Here is a 7,627-nt window from a genome sequence, read left to right as displayed (position 1 = left end):
TAGTCGTCTGGTTCCTTCTCTGGAGCCAGGGGTGCTCCGTCCGAATGTATCTAGCCGTAGGCTGCTGACTTCTCTCGCCAGGAAGTCTGCTAGATCGAGGAGGTTCGGTTCGGGGCCATTCGGGTCTCTGTGGTCCCTCTGCCGCCTAAAGCGCTCCTGACGAGCGGGCGGCAGCTTCTCCAGGATCCTTTCCACATTTGAGTTGGCGTAAAGTTCATACTTCCCCTTCTCTCTTTGCGCTCCCAACATCCCTACCAGGGACTGCACTCTGATGGACAGGTCGTCCAGTGCTCGATTGTCTATTGCTGGGGGTAAGCGGTCGATGTGTCGGATCTCCTGGATCACGTAATCCCATATGCGCCCATACCTCTGGTCCAATGCTACCAGCGCTGCTGTGTATGGGGTGGTGGAAGTCGCGTAGGCGAGCGCTATATTATGTGCGCGGGGCACCTTTAAGTGCTGCAGTAGGATGGCGTATTTGTGGCGTTCATCCAATACATCCACCAACATGGTCTCCAGACACATGCGGAGTTCTGTATACTGGGCCCGGTTCTCTTGGGTGAAGTCGGGTACCATAGGCGTGCCAATGTATGACGCTGACTGTGGATACATCGGCGAGCGTTGGGGGAGAGGCCTCCTAGGCGAGTCTCCTCCCGCTCCTTGGTATGGGCTGGTACCGGCAGTGTACCATGGCCCGCTTGTCCAGGTGCTGTTCCTCGGTGCGGGTCGTGCGTCGTGCTCACCCGTGTATAGAGTCGGGGGTCTGTAGCGCAGCTCCGCGGGAGTATAGCCTGGGCTGTACCGGACCTCCTGGTCCGGTAGAGTACTGTGCTGTCTTCGGGCGCGGTTCTCCTCCTCTTCCTCTTCGTCTTCAGTTAGGTCATCCAGTGCTTGTAGTCTCTGGTTTAGCCTCTCCACAGGATATGCTGCTCCTTCCCGGTTGCTAGGTCTCGCTTGGACCGGTGGGGGGAGGTGGTCTGTGGGGGGTATAGACCTCGTCTGTTGGTCATGTTCAGGGTTGTTTACTCGGCTAGGGGATGCCGCCCTGGAGGTGTGTCTAGACGAGTTCCTGGAGCCTCTGGCGGAGGGAGAGGGTGTTGTCCGTCTGATCAGCTGTTCTATTAGTTGCGCTTGCTGTCTGTCGCGCTCTGCGTCCCGTAGAGCACCAGCAGCTGCTCGCTGGCTGTCTGCTCGGTCTCGGGCCACATTCTCTTCCCTCTGAATGCGTCTTATTTCTAGTATATGCTCTTCTTCGCTCCGCTGCTGGATCTGCAGTCGGTCGCGTTCAGCAGCGGCGTTCAGGCTGATGAGGAAGGCCTGCTGTAGGGTCCTCTCTGCCTCGCTGGGAGAAGGCGGTTGTATAGGGGAGCCTTCCCTCGGGGTACTCCTTGCGGAGCCTTGGAGCTCTATCTCCACGGTGCTCTCCCCGTCTTCTTCCGTGCCGAGTTCTCTCTCGGTAGCGTTGTATTCCTCCCGGGACTCATCGGGGACTACTTCTTCAGTACTGGCGGGGTGTGAAGTCATGTCTGGTTCCCACTGGTCCCCACCGTGAACTTGGTCAGTTACATTAGAGCCCGTAGGGGCCTCTATGGTCGGGGTAGTCTGGGCGTTGGGGTTAGACATACTTTTACTTTCTAGTTTTACCGCGTTTACTGTTAGTAGAAGACTAGGTTGTTGACTGACAGCGTAAGCCTCTAAGTACTGAGGGAGCCGTCGTTCGCGCTGCGGGCGTTGGTTAGGAGGATCGTTTCGTGGAGTGTTCATCATAGGCCATTTCAATATTAATAACACTATATTAATATTACACTGATTACCATCCGGCTCGAAGGACCAATTGTAACTGAGGGGTACAATTCCCTGACTGTATTACTAGATATGATACTTACTACCACTACCTTTGTACTTAATATTCGGCCACCCAGTACACGGCATAAATATATTATCATGAACACTCTCACGTAGATGAAACGGATCCAACACAAATGTACGAATTAGAAACAGGTCTTTATTTCCTACACAGCGATGGTGTGTAGAATAAGCACTTAATCACTTAATTACATTTATGAATTGAAATAGTATGCACTTTTATGGCAAGGAGTATTCGTCGGTATATCAATAGATAATGTCCAATCTCTGAAGGCGCAGGTGGTAAATATACGACCTGGAATAGTTAAGGAATAACAGCAATGATACTTTAATGATTATAGGCTGGATACACTAGAGGGGGTTAATCCGGTCGCTTGTAAGCCGACAGGAGTAGGAGGGGGGGGGGGGTAGAATCCAGCTGCCTCGTCCGGCCAAGGGTATCCCAGGTGAACCCACTGTAGTGCCGTTCAATGCGCCGGCGATCCTTGGACCACAGATGAAAGCAGGTGGACTCTTTGTGGGCCGGCTCTCTCCGGTCCACGGGGGAGAGATGTGGAGAGACCTCGTCTTGCAGAGCGTCTCCTCACCTCGCGTCCTCTCCAGGGGGGGGGGGTTCCAACACACGGTAGTGTCGGGGGTCTTTATCCATAGAATAATCAAAGTATCCAAAGCATAATCCGTGCCTGGGAAGGCGGGCTGTCGTCGGTAGAATAATCCGGTATACAGGTCCACTCGCTCGTCGGCTCTGGGGCTCCTCGGGTGCAGCTTCACATAGGGTCAACCACCCTGGGTAAGCAGCCAGTTCTCTGCCCGAAACGATGGGGTACTGACTACGGTAGTATTCTCACCGCACGAAGCACTATATATTAACAGACTATTATTAGCTTAATAGACTACGTCCAACTCGACGATATAGTGCCAAATATGACTATTCAAATATTAATATACACGATGTCTCAATACCGATGGTAGGCCGAACTTGGCCTTACTCCCACACGTGGCATCGCGGGGAGGCTTTACGTCTGTGACTCTATTGGAGGGTAAGAAACTGGACTGAAAAGAAAGTCCTACTTTAGTAGCGCAGTATATATACGCACTATGAACAAATAGTCCCATTAGTGGTGCGGTAGCCAAATTCCTACGCGGAACTAGGACTTGTTCGTACATGTCGAGCGGTACGTTTGAACTGGGTCTGAGGGGTATGGCAGCCTGGCACCAAGGTCTCGACCAATAGTAGAATGGAAACTATTATGGGATGTTCAGTAGGCTAGAATGGATATTCAATGCATATTGTACAAGGAATATACAAGGGATATCAGGGAATATTAGAGAATATACAAATACAATTAAATATATATATATAAATAAATATATATATTCGGTTTAATCTGGCCCTTCACATCAGTAGTGTTACAATTGTGACATATACGATATGCAAATATACAGTACTGTTACCCAGAGATCCTAACAGAAAATATATACATATGATGGGGAGGAGACTGTACATTAGAAGAGGGGGGGGGGGGGGGGGGTTGGACATTTACAGTGCCCAGTTTCTAATTGCAGCCTCCCGTAGGTGCTCTTTAAGAGCGGTTTTGAATGTGGGCAGGGGTAAAGTGGGTTTTAGGAGTGAGGTTAAGCAGTAGTCTGACCAGTTTGTTTTGTGATGTTTGTAATCTTGTTTTTAGTGCCTTTGAGGTGCTTTGGTACCATGAGGTGCAAGCATAGTCGTAGTACCCTTGAATGAGTGCTCCTGTTAGAGTCTTCAGGGTATTCTTGTTTACCAGTGAGGAGATCCGGTACAATAATCTTGTTTGTTGGTTGACTTTTTTGATACCCTGGGGAGGGTGGTAATAGTTATGTGTTCTGACAGTGGCTGTTGCACTTGCTGCTTGGCCCCTGGTATATTTTGTATAGCTATATTTGCTATTTATGTTTGGTCACCCCTTTGTTGAAATTCATCCAATCCAATTACTCCTTTAAGTTCAAGATTTTTAAGTTTCCAAGTTATGTTTTAATAAACATCTTTGGACCAATGTGTCCCTAAACTTAAACTAATTGGTGTCGTTGCATGCTTTTTGTTATTGTGAAATTGGTATTAAATTTAATTCTGAGTGGCATTAAAAAGTCTTAAAAAGCATTCAATCTGACTGGGCTAAACCTGCAGATACCCTGCTTTATGGTTTAAAACAACATACTTAAACAGTAGAAGAGGTTTGTTCTTTTAACATGCCTACATCTTCTTCTCCATGAGGGAGCATACTTGTTTCCAGACAGAGGCATTGAGCATCATATGTCTTTTAGTAATCGGTTGGGGCTCTGGGACAAGGCCCAGCACATTTTCCATTCTATACCATATTATGTCGTCTCTCTGTGGCCAGAAGAAACGGTTTTCTCCAATCAGACTCATTGTTTTGAACAGAACAGAACTGTCTGAATCCACATCTTGGATAACACCGGGATAAGCATCTCCATCGTACAGCACCACACACCAGTGTCCTTTCTGTCCTCCAGTGATGTCATCGTACAGCACCACACACCAGTGTCCTTTCTGTCCTCCAGTGATGTCATCGTACAGCACCACACACCAGTGTCCTTTCTGTCCTCCAGTGATGTCATCGTACAGCACCACACACCAGTGTCCTTTCTGTCCTCCAGTGATGTCATCGTACAGCACCACACACCAGTGTCCTTTCTGTCCTCCAGTGATGTCATCGTACAGCACCACACACCAGTGTCCTTTCTGTCCTCCAGTGATGTCATCGTACAGCACCACACACCAGTGTCCTTTCTGTCCTCCAGTGATGTCTTTCACTTGAAGAGATGGACCTTGGCTTTGGTCTGATGTACGGGTCATGGTTGGTTGCCCTTCATCAACTGTGTGGTCATCTTGATTAAAGGGGCAACAATTTGAAACCATTACTCATACTATCTCTCTTATAATGCCAGATTCCCCTTGTCATGGGGTTACATATGCAAGACCGAAATAGGCAGTTGGAAATGGATTGAGGAGAATATTTTATCAGAACTTAGTAAGACGGTATCCTTGGTATCATTATGGTTTCACCCCAAACCTAACTTTAAAATGGATAACCCTATAATAAGATTTTCATGTGAGATAATCAAAACCCTACAGAAACGGCTAGCCTTCAAAGGGATCTCTTTACCTTCATGCCCCATTTGGTCTAACCCCCTATTAATGGCTGGGGGCAGTACACTAGTAAATACTTCATGGCAGGGTAAAGGAATACATCAACTAGGACAGATTGTGGATTTTACCTAGGCACCTTTTAAACGAACATCATGGCGCATTATATGACTGGATGGAATGCTATAGCCACACTACGTGAAATGAACGATGTCTATATACACAGAGGACCCCGGTATTATTATCCAGGACAGCCAGAGTTGTTGCAGATGTTGGGAGACCTGCGCATCGCCATAACACAAATAGAACTGACTGATATACTCGTGAGGCTGTATTACCAAGTTCCGGCCACCTTCACCTTCGGCGAGTTCCAAATAATCTGCAGAGAGGTGATGTACTCCCACTACCCAACCTTATGGCCGCTCTTCCAATAGAAGAAGCAGATGTTGGCCATGTTGGATGTCTCTACTCTACACGTCCTCTGCGATGATGTCATAAGCCTCTCCGCTGCCCCCGTCTTCACAAAGCTGTAGGACATCTGGGACCAGGCGTCTTTGCCCCAATGTGTCACAATTTTATTCTTGACAACGTTCAGTGTCTATAACAAAATTCAATGAATGCATTCTTTTCAAATAGGTCGATTGATTTTGCTACTTCAACTACACCTTTCCAACATGCTTGTTTTGCCAGGCAGCTATAGGCATAATGACAGCAGTAGCCCATCAGTAAAGTCTCAATCCTAGACAGTGCTATTGGACCTTAGTGCTGCGTTTTACACTGTTGACCATGAAATACTCTTAGATAGACTAGAAACCTAGATAGGCTTATCTGACACAGTCTTACAATGGTCCAGGTTCTATCTACAAGAAAGGGACTACTTTGTCTTAGTTGGTAATAATAGTGTCCCTCAAGGTTCCATTCTGGGGCCTCTTATTTAATTTATACATGCTCCCATTAGGCAAACCTCTTCAGAATAACAATGTTGCCTATCACACATAGATGACACACAAATATGTATCCCTTTTTCAAGATAATTTGATCATTTTGCACAATTTTGCTGCATTGATCAAATTAATAACCAATGCATTGGTCAAATCAATAACCAACAGACTCCCTAATGGGCTGCATTGATCAAATTAATAACGGGTTGTGTCGGAATTTCTTACAATTAAACAAAGACAAAATCTAGCCAAAAAGAGGAGGCTAGTGGTTGCTGCTCACTTAGAAACAGTTTACCTACAATGTAAAGATCAGGTTAGAAATCTCAGTGTCATTTTAGAATCATATTTACATTTGAACTCCAACATTAAGTTAATAACAGCGTGTCGTCTAAAAAAATATAGCAAGAATTATGGGTTAGAATGTCCAAGCGTTATCTTGAGAAACGTATCCATGCTTTTATATCTAGCAGGTTTGTTAGACTATACTGCAATTGCCTTTTTTTCAGGGCTCTCCAAACAGGTACTTAGTCAATTACAACTTATTCAAAATGCTGCCACAAGAGCCTTGACTAAAACTAGGACATTTTTATCTCATTGCATCATTATTACACTGGCTTCCTGAATCTCACAGAAAAGACTTTAAAACCACGCTCCTTGTCTACAAATCACTCAATAGTTTAGGGCCAAAATACATCTCTGACACGTTAGTGGCTTATGAACCGGCTAGATCCCTATAAGGATCCTCCTCTGAGTTATGGGTTATTCTTTTAAACACTCTGTTCCAAGAGTTATAGGACCAGAAGAGGAGAGGCAGCTTCCGCCTGCTAGGTAACAACAAACTGGAACAAACTATACCACACGAATGACACGATACTAGGTCAGCTCCTTCTTTAGCAGTTTTCAAGAATATAGGCTGTTCTGTTCTGTTTGGCTTTTAATTCTGACAGTTTAGGGCTTGGCTTTTAGCTGATAAAATGGTATTTTATGCGTTTGAGTTGTAAAGCTTTGCACTGTATTTTATTTTCCTATTCATTTTTTATTTGATTTAAACTTAAATTGTTATTAAATTGCACTTTTTCCTTCTTAAAAAGAAAAACTAGGACAGATTGTGAAGGATGGAGAGACAATACCCTTTAATGAATTGAAAGATCTGTATAATTTAAGAGATAGTGAATTCATTTCAGTTAAGATCTGTAGTAAGATCAGTATCCATTAAAATAGAGATATGGGGATACATAAGGATTTGGATGACAGACTAAGAAGGATCGCTACAGAAAGGAGGTCAGTATCTAAGATCTACAGGTTACTGTCACTTAGCTCATCAGATGGCCTGGCCTCCATTAAACAGCAGTGGGAGAGGGATTTGAAGGTCTCCTTGACTGCTCCACAATGGGAGACGGTTTTAAAAAATACAACAACATCATCCAAATGTGTAAGATATAAAATGATACAATTAAAGGTAGTTCATCGAGCCTATATTACACCATGTAAAATAAAAAAAATGGATCAAGCCATCTCAGATTTGTGCTGGCATGGATGTGGGGAGGTAGGAACACTCATCCACATGTTGTGGCATTGCCCCACAGTGAAGAGTTTTTGGCACAAGGTCATTTTAAGACTATCCTCTATTCTCAGTGTTAAGATACCCTTATGTCCAAAAGTCTGCCTCTTG

The sequence above is a fragment of the Notolepis coatsorum genome (genome assembly GCF_963971535.1).
Source record: "Notolepis coatsorum genome assembly, contig: SCAFFOLD_170, whole genome shotgun sequence".
NCBI classification, from domain to species: domain Eukaryota; kingdom Metazoa; phylum Chordata; class Actinopteri; order Aulopiformes; family Paralepididae; genus Notolepis; species Notolepis coatsorum.
Note: the sequence above shows the minus strand (reverse complement) of the source record.